The sequence below is a fragment of the Orcinus orca genome, chromosome 5, assembly GCF_937001465.1.
Source record: "Orcinus orca chromosome 5, mOrcOrc1.1, whole genome shotgun sequence".
Taxonomy (NCBI): domain Eukaryota; kingdom Metazoa; phylum Chordata; class Mammalia; order Artiodactyla; family Delphinidae; genus Orcinus; species Orcinus orca.
Window position 1 is genome coordinate 93,283,562 of NC_064563.1, and position 15,175 is coordinate 93,298,736.

Consider the following 15,175-nt stretch of genomic DNA (forward strand, 5'->3'; position numbering starts at 1 on the left):
TCTTTAGGATACAAATGTGTTTTGATAATGTTATGGACTGAGTTATGCCCCCCACCCCCCGGCAAATTCATATGTTGAAGCTCTAACCCCTGTGACTATAGTAGGAGATAGCGCCCTTAAGGAGGTAACTAAAGTGAATGAGGTCATAAAGGTGGGACCTAATTTGATAGAACTGGTGTCCTTTATAAGAAGAGGAAGAGACACCAGAGATCTCTCTCTCTCTCTCTCTGTGCATGCACAGAGAAGAGACCTGTGAGGACAAAATGAGAAGGTGACTGCCTATAAGCCAAGAAGAGAGGTCTCACCAGATACCAACCCTGACAGCACCTCAGTCTTGGACTTCTAGCTTCCAGAAATTTGAGAAAATAAATTTATGTTATTTAAGCCACCCAATCTGTGGTATTTTGTTATTGCAGCCTATGCAGACTAATACAGGTGAAAGAGTGTGGTCAAAAGATTAAATGTGGAAAGAAAAATTGTGTATAATTTGGGAATTGGGCTAAGAGCATTGGAGGAGCCCTCTATTTAGGTGAGAATTACTAAGTCAAAGGATGCTAAATGAAAAGCTGGTATTGTAAATGTATGAATCTGTTCAAGGATGATACAAAAAGTGAGGACTGTGGTCAAAGTAGACGGTGCATGTCCTGTTTAAAGGCACTGAAATTCTCATTTTCTAAAGCCCCCATACAGGTTAAATGGAACACATCAATAAGGCACTGGTCCTTTGGCCCTGCTCCAGTGAATGTCTTTGGAAGTACAGGTGAGTAGGATTTTCCTCTGGAGAGCACTGAGGTGGGGTTTCATGGGTGAGTAGAATCTACACAAGCAGAGCAATAGGGAAAGAGGGTTCCAGAGAGGAAGAATGATACAGAACAGGATACCTACAGAACTGACTGCTAGGGTTGTTATGTGACACAGGTACATCAGTTTTTTTAGGGTCCTTTTAAGGTAGTCAATTTTGTTAGAGTAGTGGCACCATATAAAGAAGACTGGAAAATAAGAATGGAAAAATTCATATTGTGTTTGGCTACAAATCCTGGAGTAATACATGTGGAATCAAGTGATTCATTTGAGCAACAGAAAGCTACCATTAAAATAATATTTCCAAATGAACCTCAAGTACTGGTTAGAATGCTTTGGAGGAAGAAGGAATTGGAATAAGTTCCTGTGACTGCACACACTCAAGTAGAGCCTGGTTTGCCACTTAATCAGAGGTGGTACATTGCAAGTAAGCAAATCACCTGGGGACCTTGTTAAGACAGAGTGATTCAGCAGGTCTGAGATGAGGTCTGAGGTTCTACATTTTGAACAAACTGATGCTGCTGATGCTGCTGGTTCCTAACTACACTGTAAGTTGCAAGGAAATAGATGACCTGTAAATTCACTTACAACCTGTAGATCTTTGATTTTACTACCTAGCATGCTGAGAAACAAGCTAAAAATTTGCATTCAATATTAGCTTGAGTCATTTTGCTTGTCTCTATGCATGAAATTATGCATTTCATAATGCCAGGTCAAACCATGCAAAAAAAGGATTAAACACAGCTCCTTGCCTTGCAATTACCTCACCACACACTGTGAGTTAACAGGAGCAAGGAGAAAATAAGCACAAGATTCCAAAATGATTGGAACTAGACTTGAGTTTAGTGATGATGAAAGAAAGATATAAAAGAAAGAACTGTGGGACTTAATCATAGATTAGTTTTGTTTTATTTCAGAATATGGTTTGGCTATGTGGAATCTAAAACAAAAGTCAAACATAAAAACAGAGTAGAAAAGTGGTTGCCAGGGGTGGAGGGTGGGGGAAATAGGGAGAGGTTGGTAAACAGGTACAAACTTTTAGCTATAAGATGAATAAGTTCTGAGGATCTGATGTATAACATGATGACTATAGTTGATGATACTATGTTGCACAACTGAAATTTGCTAAGAGAGTAGAACTTAAAAGTTCACACCAAAAAAAAAAAAAAAAGATGAATATGTGAGGTGATGGATGTGTTTATTAACTAGATGGGGAGAATTTTTTCACAATGTATACCTATATCAAATCACCACATGGTACAATTTAATCTTACAATTTTGTATGTCAATTGTACCTTAATAAAGTTGAAATGAAAAAAACATATCATTTGATCTTACCAATCAATATTATACTTAATCCTACCACATCATCATATAATTCCCATGAAACTGCATGTGAACAAAATACTTTCTCAAATCATTTTTTCCTAGTGGCTCCTTTTAGACCTTGAGGTCATATAGAAAATACTTCATCAGCAGCATGTTAAAAATATTTAAGAATCACAGATTTTCATTTTAAGGAGTTTCCTGCATGGGCACCTTTTTACTTTTAGTTCTTTGACAAAATCATTTTTATAAAGTTAGTTAAACATTATTATTTTAAGATTCATTTTAATCACTCATCAAAAGCACTTACAGATTGTTTTATCTATTGGAAAGGGGTGAGGATGACCTTACAGAGGAACTGAGATGAAAGCTTATGGTGAACAGAATTATTCTTAGCATGAAATATTAGGAATGGGTAATTATAAAATAGAACATGGTGTGTTCTTGGATTGAAAGGATCAATATTGTGAAAATGACTCTACTACCCAAAGCAATCTACAGATTCAATGCAATCCCTATCAAATTACCAATGGCATTTTTTACGGAACTAGAACAAAAAATCTTAAAATTTGTATGGAGACACAAAAGACCCCGAATAGCCAAAGCAGTCTTAAGGGAAAAAAATGGAGCCAGAGGAATCAGACTCCCTGACTTCTGACTATACTACAAAGCTACAGTAATCAAGACAATATGGTACTGGCACAAAAACAGAAACATAGATCAATAGAACAGGATAGAAAGCCCAGAGATAAACCCACGCACCTATGGTCAACTAATCTATGACAAAGGAGGCAAGGATATACAATGGAGAAAAGACAGTCTCTTCAATAAGTGGTGCTGGGAAAACTGGACAGCTACATGTAAAAGAATGAAATGAGAACATTCCCTAACACCATACACAAAAATAAACTCAAAATGGATTAGAGACCTCAATGTAAGACTGGACACTATAAAACTCTTAGAGGAAAACATAGGAAGAACACTCTTTGGCATAAATCACAGCAAGATCTTTTTTGATCCACCTCCTAGAGTAATGGAAATAAAAACAAAAATAAACAAATGGGACCTAATGAAACTTCAAAGCTTTTGCACAGCAAAGGAAACCATAAACAAGACAAAAAGACAACCCTCAGAATGGGAGAAAATATTTGCAAACGAATCAATGGACAAAGGATTAATCTCCAAGATATATAAACAGCTCATGCAGCTCAATATTAAGAAAACAAACAACCCAATCCAAAAATGGGCAGAAGACCTAAATAGACATTTCTCCAAAGAAGACACACAGATGGCCAAGAAGCACCTGAAAAGCTGCTCAACATCACTAATTATTAGAGAAATGAAAATCAAAACTACAGTGAGGTATCACCTCACACCAGTTAGAATGGGATCATCAGAAAATATACAAACAACGAATGCTGGAGAGGGTGTGGAGAAAAGGGAACCCTCTTGCACTGTTGGTGGGAATGTAAATTGATACAGCCACTATGGAGAACAGTATAGTTGTTCCTTAAAAAACTAAAAATAGAATTACCATATGGTCCAGCAATCCCACTACTGGGCATATACCCAGAGAAAACCATAATTCAAAAAGACACATGCACCCCACTGTTCACTGCAGCACTATTTACAATAGCCGCGTCATGGAAGCAACCTAAATGCCCATCGACAGATGAATGGATAAAGAAGGTGTGGTACATATATACAATGGAATATTACTCAGCCATAGAAAGGAATGAAATTGAGTCATTTGTAGATGTGGATGGATCTAGAGACTGTCATACAGAGTGAAGTAAGTCAGAAAGAGAAAAACAAATATTGTATATTAACGCATATATGTGGAACCTAGAAAATTGGTACAGATGAACCGGTTTATAGGGCAGAAATTGAGACACAGATGTAGAGAACCAACATATGGACACCAAGGGGGGAAAGCGGTGGGGGGGGGGATGTTGATGTGATGAACTGGGCGATTGGGATTGACATGTATACACTGATGTGGATAAAACTGATGACTAATAAGAACCTGCTGTATAAAAAAAATTAAATTTTAAAAATTAAAAAAAATAGAACATGGTGAATTTACTTGTTTTAAAATCAAAAGGAGATTGAACTTTAATGGGAGTAGGTCATAGGATTTTTGTTTATATAAAGTATGCTGACTATAGAATAGTGGAATTTAAGGAAAGAAAAGTGTTCTCTCTTTGAAAGAAATAAAGAATGGCTGATGTTCTTTCTTTGATTTCTTTGAAATCATGTATTCCATTGCCTTCATTTTACAAATGAGAAAATCAAGGCTCAGAGCATCTGAGTGATTTACCAATGACCACTCAGTATATTAGCAGCAAGGGAGGAATGTAGTTCTCTCTAAGCAGTGCTGAGCTGTTTCCACAACACCGTATAGATATATTTTGGATAACCAATAATCTCACCATTATTCAGATTAGATATTATCCTTTCATATGTCCCATCATTTCAGAGGAAAGACGTTAGTGATACTTTTATGTGATCAGAGAAGATTTTACTGAGGAAGTAGGCCTTTAGTTTGTCAATAAAAAATTGCATAGCAAGTGAATAAGCAGAAGGATGAAGAAAGGATTTTAGAACCCAGAGGTGATAGTTTAGCAAAGTGCAAAAGCAGAAGTAGCAGGAGATAATCCTGGGACCTGAGGATACTGACTAGTTGGAGGTATTGGGGCAGCAAAATTGGGTGAGAGGGTGGGACCAATGATCAAAGATCTAGGAAAGCCAGGCAAGTAGTTGAACTTAGTGCCAGAACTTAATTGAACTTAATGTCAGAGTGCAGGGCCAGCACCAGCGATATGCTGGGGACCAGCTCAAACCAACTATGAGCTGATTATATGTTTCTCCTCCCAATTTGGAGGTTAGTAACATCATAGAAGCAGCTTGAAACCTGTCATGGTGGGAGTATTTACACCGTGGAAATCAGCAAACACTACCCAGAAATGTTTTTCTTCCTGGAGAGCCAGTGTAGTGGCATATCTAAGCAAAATGTAAGTCTGTGTTCTAGTAGCTGGACTAGACAATGCAGAAGGAAGGAGAATTGAGAGGAGGATTGTGGGCATGGAAACCTCCATCACCCTGTCTGTTGAGAAGCTTTAGAGTCATATTCTCCCTCTAGTTTTCACAGTAAATATTAAGTACATGTCCATGACTCCTTAATTTGTGGAACACAGAGATCCTGATTCGTATCATTCAATCTGGTGCCATACCTAGCATTTTGAATTTGGCTCAATTCCAAAGTGCTTCTGGTAGGATGAGAATGAGCAACCCCATTAGGAAAAGAAAAAGCTAAGAAAAAGAGAGTCTAAACGCTGAAAATAATTCTGTGTTACATTAAACTCTAACATCTGCCATGTCTAAGGCAAGATAAGATTTCTATTAAAAATTACTGTTATATTTACTCCAGTCATAGAAGGCTCCCAGCAAACTTCACATCATGATTTTCATCACCACCATCAACACATCATCATCATCAGCAGCAGCAGCAGCGGAACGCTCATTTATTGAGCACTTACCCTAAGCCAAGACCTATTCTAGCAATCCAATCATTATTTTGTTAAGTGGTTACCATGTGCCAGGCTTGTGCTAAATTAGTGGTTCTTGGTTTTCTTGGTCTCAGGACCCCTTTACACTCTTAGAAATTGTTTAAGGCCTCAAAGAAACTTTGATTATGTGAGCTATAGCCATTGATATTTACTGTATTAAAAAGTACATTAAAATGTGTATTTATTAATTCTCTTAACAGTAATAATATAAATCCATTACACATTAACATAAAACATTTTAATGTGAAAAACTATTTTTTCCAAAGCAAAATGAAGTTAGTGAGAAGAGAGTCATTGTTTTATAATCTTGCAAATCTCTTTAATAGAAGGCAGCTGGATTTTCTCATGTCTGCTTCCTCATTCTATCTACTGCAATATCTCTCACCATCTAGTTTCTGGAAAATTCCATTCTGCACTCATGTGAGAATGAGATAAAAAAGGGAAATAGTGTCCTAGTATTTTTACTAAAATAGTTTTGACCTCATGACCCCACCCTGCCAGAGTCTTGGGGATCCCTTAGGAGTCCCCAGACCATGCTTTAAAAACTTCTGTACTGAACTGGATATGTAAGAGTGGAGTCAAATTTCTCTCACCCTCACAGAACTTACATTGCAAGTCTCATTCTCTTATATGCCTTATTTAAGCTCACAACAACCCTATGAAATGGTTGCTTTATTGCTTCCATGTCCCACATGAGGAAACTGAGGACCAGAGAAAATATAATATTGAGGTACTATTGGCAGAATTCAAAATGGCAGAGCTGGTACTCGATCCAGAGATGATGCTCGTATCTACTACATATCCTGCTTCCTAAAGCACGACACAAAGAATGAATTTCTTACCCACTTTTCAAAGGTTCCACCTAGGTAAGAAAGTGTAATCATCTTTTGAAGAGATCCTTTACAAGACAACTCCCAATCCAGGGTATTCTGTCACAACTGAAAGTATTATCCCAAGGCAGGCCTTTCTTTTTTGGAATGATAGCAAGCGGTTGGGATGGCTGATGTACTCTCAGAATTTGGAAGTGGAGGATAAGAATGTGTATGGGAGACCTGGCCGGGAAACTGCAGTCTTCGAACCGAGCCCAGCTGTAGTGAGAGTTAAAAAATGAAAAGGTTGTTTATTGTTTCCAGTCAGCCAGAACAGTGAGCTGCCATGGCCCACAGGACTCTCTACTTCCCCAAAGATTCATTCCTGGCTGCAGAGATATGGTGACACAGGTTAATAGCTTTTCTCTGCTGAGATCAGACAATAGATCTGAGTGCTACCTATCACCGTACTTACGGGGAGTAATGAATTATAGACATCATTATTGTCAGATGACCCAGTGATGAAACAGAAAATAACTGTGACATCATCATAATTTATTGAAAAATTCTCAGGAGTTTTATAAATAAAACTCTCTTTACATATAATTTCTACTACCTCAGTACCATGCAATGAGCTTCTTAGGTATAACTACCATAGAATTCTTTCAAGAATTACAAGGTCTGTGAGACTTCCTTGGTGGTGCAGTGATCCTGCCAATGCAGGGGACTCTTGTTCGATCCCTGGTCCGGGAAGATCCCACATGCCGCAGAGCAACTAAGCCCATGTGCCACAACTACTGAGCCTGCATGCCACAACTACTGAAGCCCGCGCACCTAGAGCCCATGCTCTGCAACAGGAGAAGCCACCGCAATGAGAAGCCTGTGCACTGCAATGAAGAGTAGCCCCGCTCACTGCAATCAGAGAAAGCCCACGCGCAGCAACAAAGACCCAATGCAGCCAAAATAAAGAAAATTAATTAATTCAAAAAAACCTAAACCTTCAATGGCTCTCATTACATGCAACATGAAGTCTGAAAAGTCTTTGGTGATTTGCCTCTGACTCATTTTTTCCAGCCTCTCTCATCCTTGGCCACTCCTCCAAGGCACTGTTGTCATTCTACAGTGATGTTGCTTTCTCTTGCACAGGCTGGAAGGTCCAATCCCTAATTTTCACCCCATAATCTCCTTACCTATCTTCAAGACTTAATTTAGGGAGCACCTTTTCTCTAAAGCTTACATCAGTTACCAAAGCTGAGTTTATTTATTCATTTAACAGGGAATTCATTGAGTGCCTATGTTATGCCAGAAACTGCTCTAGGGGTTGGGGGTGCTGCTGTCATCAAGGTAGAGACCAAATTCTTATTCTCAATATTACAGAATAGTGTCGGGGAAATGGGTAGATGAAGGGACTTTCATATAATAAAAGAATGTGTACTAATAAGTAAATTATAAGTAAATAAACAAGAGCAAAAAAAATAAATAAGGATTTCATATGATGCTACAAAACATAATAAGAAATAAAAAGGCAATATAACAGAGACTAGGGGAGAGTTAAGTGTGGCAGTGTGTTAGACAGAACTATGAGACCCCAAAGATGTCCACACTGTAACCCTGGGAATCTGTGATCATGTTATTTTACATGGCAAAAGGGATGTTACAGATGTGATTAAGATTAAGAACATTGATATGGGGAGATTATGCTGGATTATTCAGGTGCATCCAGTCTAATCACAAGTCCTTAAAAAAGGAGAACGTTTCCCAGCTCTGGTCAAAGTGTGAGGGGAGAATAGAAAGAGAAAGAGAGAGAGAATGATGATTAATAAAGGTGGAAAGGATGCAACATTGTTGGCTTTTGGGTTTTTTTAAAAAATAATTTGTTTATTTATTTTTGGCTGTTGGGTCTTCGTTTCTGTGCGAGGGCTTTCTCCAGTTGCGGCGAGCGGGGGCCACTCTTCATCACGGTGCGCGGGCCTCTCACTGTCGTGGCCTCTCCCATTGCGGATCACAGGCTCCGGACGCGCAGGCTCAGTGGCCATGGCTCATGGGCCCAGCCACTCCGCGGCATGTGGGATCTTCCCGGACCGGGGCACGAACCCATGTCCCCTGCATTGGCAGGCGGATTCTTAACCACTGTGCCACCAGAGAAGACCCAACACTGCTGGTTTTGAGCATGGAAGAAAGGGACCATGAGCCAAGGATTTCCTAGAATCTGGGAAAGACAAGGAAACAGATTCTCACCAAGGTTGTTCCGAAAGAAACACAGCCCTGCTGATATTTGACACCTGTGAGATGGGTGTTGGACTTCTGACCTACTGAACTATAAGATTATAAATTCATATTGTTGGAATATTACCCAGCCATAAAAAGAAAGAAATTGAGTTATCACTTTATTATTTGTAGTGAGGTGGATGGACCTAGAGTCTGTCATACAGAGTGAAGTCAGTCAGAAAAAGAAAACAATACCGTATGCTCACACATATATATGGAGTCTAAAAAAAAAAAATGGTTCTGAAGAACCTAAGGGCAGGACAGGAATAAAGATGCAGATGTAGAGAATGGACTTGAGGACATGGGGAGGGGGGAGGGTAAGCTGAGATGAAGTGAGAGAGTAGCATGGACATATATGCACTACCAAATGTAAAATAGCCAGTGGGAAGCAGCTGCATAGCACAGGGAGATCAGCTCGGTGCTTTGTGACCACCTAGAGGGGTGGGATAGGTAGGGTGGGAGGGAGACGCAAGAGGGAGGGGATATGGGAATATATGTATATGTATAGCTGATTCACTTTGTTATACAGCAGAAACTAACACACCATTGTAAAGCAATTATACTGCAATAAAGATGTTAAAAAATAAATTCATATTGCTGAAGCCACTACGTCTGTAAACTGATGCAGTTAGCTACTTAAGACCAGTTGGTCAGGGATGCTTTCACTGAGGAGGAACCCTTGACCTGAGATCTAAATGATAAGAAGAAGGTTGTGAACCTCAAGGGAAAAAGAATCCAGGCAGAGGGAAGTGTAAGTCTCTGAGGTTGGAGAAGACTTGGCATGCTTTACAATAACGGTGAAGGCCAGTGTGACTGGAACATGTCATGAGTGGGAGCCCAGGATGAGATCAGAGGTACAGGCAGACACCAGGCCATTGAGAGCCTTTTGCTGCTATAACTACCACTGTGGTACTTTCATCACCCCAGCTTACACATAAGGAGACCCCTCATTACACTTGAGTCCCTTGAGATTCTTAACAGTAGGGGCTGCTCCCATTCATCTTTGACACTCAACACAAAGTAGTTGTAGTGGTTCAAACATAGCAAGTCACAAATGTATAGCTGTGGGGTCAATGTTTGAGATTCTTTAGAAAAACAGAACAATAGTAAGATTAATCTCTGTTGTTTTGGACATACCCACACTTGGGAGCTCCCTGAGTTTTAATTTCTTCCTGCTTGTCATCATTTGGGTAACCATTTTATGGTACATTAAGGGAAAATGATCTATGTTGGTCTGTGAACTAAAAAGCAGAAATTCAGGTGATAAAATTGTTGACTGGGGTCCTTAGCGGAAATGTTTTCAACACTGTTATCATAATCAGGTATATTTATAGCTTAAAAAAGAAAGTATCCCTTGTGTGTTTATGAGATGCAGAATTTTCCTAATAGTTAAATCTGTTTTGGAAAACAAAGTGGAGATACGTGCATTCCATTACTGCAAGCAAGAATTTGTAGAAAGCCTGTTTTGTGCCAGAAACACATCTCGTGCAAGCCCTGCTCCACCCCACTGAGGTCGGTGCACTTATCATTCCTGTTTCACAGATGGCAAACTCAGCCACAGCAGGGATAAGTGACATGACCAAGGAGACAATGCTAGCCAAGGAACCATGACCCCAGGCCTCTGGCTCCAGAGATTACATTCTTAAATACCAGTCTACATCCTTCCCATCCCTCAAGGAAGAGGCAGAATTAGGAGTTAAACTTTAAGCCTCTCAGGAAAAATGTCAGAGAGCTGTGTATGGTAAATTTAAAGGTTTCTAAAATTTCAGCTATACTACAAGTCATTGTTTTCCTCTCTGTAGTTACTGCCTGGATTAAAGATCATCAAAGAACCCCTTTTAAAATATACTTTTGATGGAGCAAAAGAGGGTAGGCCTAAGAAGGCATACCTTTCCTGAAACTGTCTGCTAAAAAATAATTAGCTTGTTTTCTAACATTATGATCATAAGGAGAAAATGCAGCTGCTTTTGTCACTGTGATGGATGACATAAAATATTTTGAATTTAGATAATTTATTTTATTTTCACATTTGAACTGCCATCCAAGACAGTTCCAATTTGTGATGTAATCTCCAAAGATTTGTTTTTTGTCTCTAATTTGAAGGAGTCTGGCAATATCTCTGCTTCAGATGGGTAGTTTATATATTTAACCAGTCAATGCTAAATTACTTTCAATAAAATTAGTTCAGGCTGCCACTATCATTGAAGATTTTATATATATATATATATATATATATATTCTCTGCTGGTTCAGTTGCCTAAGATGTCCTAGATCAGTTTGAAGAAAATAAATAGAATAAGTAAAATCAACACATGAAAATAAATACCTTCATTTTTAATTTGTTCTATATGTACAGTACTCCCATTCATTAGTTATTCTATTTAAATTATAATGAATTGCCACAGGAGGATGGATGTCTTTTGAGATTGGGTCTGCTCTGTGGATGAAACTAAAGGCTAGAAATGAAAAAAAAATGTTATTGAGTTCTCTTATTGATTCACTGGATAAATTATATTGCATCTTATTTGTTTGTCCGGCCACTGATACAAGAAGGTGTCTTAGTTCGTTTGTGCTGCTATAACAGAACACCATAAACAACGGAAATTTATTTCCCATAGTTCTGGAGCCTGGGAAGTTTAAAATCAAGGTGCCCGTAGATTTGGTGTCTGGTGAGAGCCTGCTTCTTGGATCCTAAATGGCCATCTTGCTGTGTCCTCACATAGCAGAAAGGGAAAGGGAGATCTCTGGGGTCTTTTTCATAAGGGCACTAATCCCATTCATGAAAGTTCCACTCTCTGACCTAATCACCTCAAAGTTCCCACCTCCAAACCCATTACATTGGGGATTAGAATACAACATATGAATTTGGGGGGAGTCACAAACATTCAGTCTATAGCAAAAGGTAACAGGAAACTCTTGTGAATACTACTTACCTCCCTGATAGTCATCCTTCTTAACAGTACCAATTGATTCATCAAATTCTCACTGCATACCCGGCACTGTCCTGGATATTGGTGGAGTTGCAAATACAAATCTCATGTAAATCTTGATCTTAAAACACTTATACTACAATAGTGTAATAGTATAAATTTATACTATAATAATATTAGTTTAAATATATACTATAAGTATTAAATATAGTATCATAGAAAAGCTGTCATTATAGTGATGGCATATACATGTTATTCTTTTTTTTTTTTTTTTTCAGTACATGGGCCTCTCACTGTTGTGGCCTCTCCCATTGCGGAGCACAGGCTCCGGACGCGCAGGCTCAGTGGCCATGGCTCACGGGCCCAGCCGCTCCGTGGCATGTGGGATCTTCCTGGACCGGGGCACGAACCCATGTCCTCTGCATCAGCAGGTGGACTCTCAACGACTGCGCCACCAGGGAAGCCCTACATGTTATTCTTACGTGTCCTTTGAAACTAAATCTAGAGCTATCTCCTCAGTGAAGCTTTCCCTGATGCCCTCAGGCTGAGTAAGCTCTCTATCCTCTGTGCACACATGATTTGTAAATTGAGTTTCTGTAATTCATCTGTATTAATACAGTGGATACTTATATCTCTTCCTGAATTTAAAGCTCTGTGGAGAAGGGAGTGTGTCTCAGTCCTCTTTGTACCTCTACCTTGACTAGGCCAAAGAAAGATGGCCATGGTGTTTGTTAAATAAGTAAATAAATGAATCAATAAAGGATGCAACGTAGCAAGAGTATTTGAGGAGAGTAGAGGAAATAATAGGAGAGGGGCGAGATCATGGGGAGCTTTGAGTTCTGGGCAACAGAATTCAGGAGCAAAATTGTGATACAGTGAAAAGGGCATGAACTGTCATGAAACATTCGGCAAGGTAAGAATAATAGCTAACTTTTTTTTCTTTAGAATAGCTGACTTTTATTGAGTGTTTATTTACATGCCAGGCAGTGTTCTAAGTGCTTTATGTATATCATTTTAAGTATTCCTCACATTAAGTAAGTCCAATTATTCCCATATTACAGAGGAGGAAACTGAGGCCCAGAGGGGTAATTAACTCCACAAGATGGCATAGCTAGCAATGGTGAAGCCAGTATTTAAATGTAGACATTCTAATTACTATTTTAGAGCTACCTCTAGTTAGCTCTATCTGGGGAATATATCTAAGTATATAAACTGTCTAGTATAGTACACAGCAAAGTCTATGTCAATAAAAAACATGTTATTTCCTCCCCTCTTCATCAGTCAAAAGTTTTAAAACAACAGGTTTTTGAGCAGGATATATAACAATATTAGAACCATGCTTCTCATGAATTGCATTGAGGAAGGCTTGGAATTATTTCCTTGGACCAGTTTAGCATTGGAACATCCACTGGGAAACTATGAAACAGAATTACAGGAATACTAGAGGGTAGAGTGTCCAAGAGACCATTAAAAGGGTCAGTCTGATCTTTGGCATATTTGTTGACTGGTTCTATAAAAATACAGGAAAACTTAACAGATACTGTTTATGCAATAAGAGTGAAGTTGGTGAGCCTCAAATTTGCACTGAAGTCTCAGGGGAGTCTGAATTTAGTGGGAATATCATTATCAGTCACTTCCACTTAAATACTGTGCCTATTTAATCAATCAGACAAAGAGGGCAAATCAACATGGTTCCCTTTAGACCTTAAAATGAAAACCTTCTACTTAGAAGAATTCAGAGTCACCACAGCAGTTATGTTCTTAATGCTGCAGTAGAACATGTAAACACCCAACCATGGAGATCATGTAGAGGCTCAGGAAGTAAGTGAGGAAAAGTGTCATCTCTGATCCTCTCTATTTTTCCTAATATTGTCCAGATTGCTTTAGTTTGTTCTGGTCTCTTAAAAATGTTGAAAGAGGGCTTCCCTGGTGGCGCAGTGGTTGAGAGTCCGCCTGCCGATGCAGGGGACACGGGTTCGTGCCCCGGTCCGGGAAGATCCCACATGCTGCGGAGCGGCTTGGGCCCATGAGCCATGGCCGCTGAGCCTGCGCGTCCGGAACCTGCGCTCCGCAACAGGAGAGGCCACGACAGTGAGCGGCCCACGTATCGGAAAAAAAAAAAAAAAAATATTGAAAGAATCTTCAGTCTTTAAAAAGGCAGATTTTACATACAATTTATAAATTAGATACAGACATAAAGGACTCCCCCACCCCTACCAAAAAAAATCACTATGTCAATTCACATACCACTGGGAAAATAATCAGTTAGAGTGAGTCAGCCAGATAATTGGTACCTCAATATGATCAATATCTTTAAGCCCTGAATCCAGAGTTCTTGTAGTCTAAGGCAATTTTGTATGCAGATGCTAAATATGTATCACCTGGGTTTTCTTAAATCCTATCTGTACAACTGAGTAGTCACCTCTTCCTGCTCAGCTATGTGGAAGTTAACTACTAGATTTCTACATAAATTATTTTAGGTAGACCTAGGTTGTCTCTGTTTTGTTTGTTCGTTTTCTGACATCCTGTTAATTTCTAATAATTTCTTAAAATTGTTTAGACAAGAAACCGCCTTTCCATGCTTGTTTGATCAGATAACAACCTAATTGCAGAATCGCTTCTTAGTGTTATCTAAATCAAAATCAACTTGGCAGCTAACTTATAATTTCCCATTATTAGTGCCCCACAAGCCACCAAGCTTCTTTCTTGTGGTATACTGAATAAAATGAATGGATGAAAGTCTTTTTCTTTTTTTTTCCACCATATGTTGCTCCAATCACAGCTTGGTGAGTGTGTGTGTGTGAGTGTGTGTGTGTGAATATGTGTCGACAATCTAAATAACTTAAACTATGTTGTAGTAGTTAACTTTATGTGTCAACTCAGCTGGGCCACTCTGCCCAGATATGTGGTTAAACATAATTCTGGGTGTTTCAGCAAGGGTGTTTTTGGATGAGATTAACCCTTAAATTGGTGGACTTTGAGTAAAGCAGATTGCCCTCCATAATGTGGGTAGGCCTCATCCAATCAGCTGAAGACCTGAATAGAACAACAGGCCGACCTCTTCTGAGCAAGAGGGAATTCTACCAGCACATGGCCTGAGGACTTAGACTGCAAGATTGGCTCTTCCGTGATTTTCTAGCCCAATGGCCTTTAGACCTGAATTGCAACGTTGGTTCTTCTCTGGTCTCCAGTCTGCTAACCTACCCTGTAGTTTTGGACTTGCCAGCATCTGTAAATATGAGTCAATTCTTTAAAATAATTCTCTTTTTATTTATATACACATTCTATTGATTCCACCTCTCTGGGAAACCCTGACCAGTACATAGGCATTCTCTAATTTTTTATTAAACAGTCAAAGAGTAGAACTTTGTGGTAGCAAAATGTATATTACTGTTGTCAAGTTTGTTTCTTAGTGCAAAACCAAATGATTCGTTTTCTTTCTCTTGTCTATTCAGTTGTGTTTTGATTTAAA

General features: G+C 39.0%; 1 protein-coding gene across 1 annotated transcript in view; it reads left to right on the top strand.

Annotated features, from left to right (window-relative positions):
* The window catches only part of MORC1 (MORC family CW-type zinc finger 1), a 352,246-nt gene that overhangs the window by 124,140 nt on the left and 212,931 nt on the right, over nucleotides 1–15,175 (top strand). Inside the window, exon 4 of the mRNA XM_033432194.2 lies at nucleotides 680–760. The gene's annotated coding sequence lies outside the window, so the exon portion shown is untranslated. The remainder of the gene's footprint in view (nucleotides 1–679; nucleotides 761–15,175) is intronic.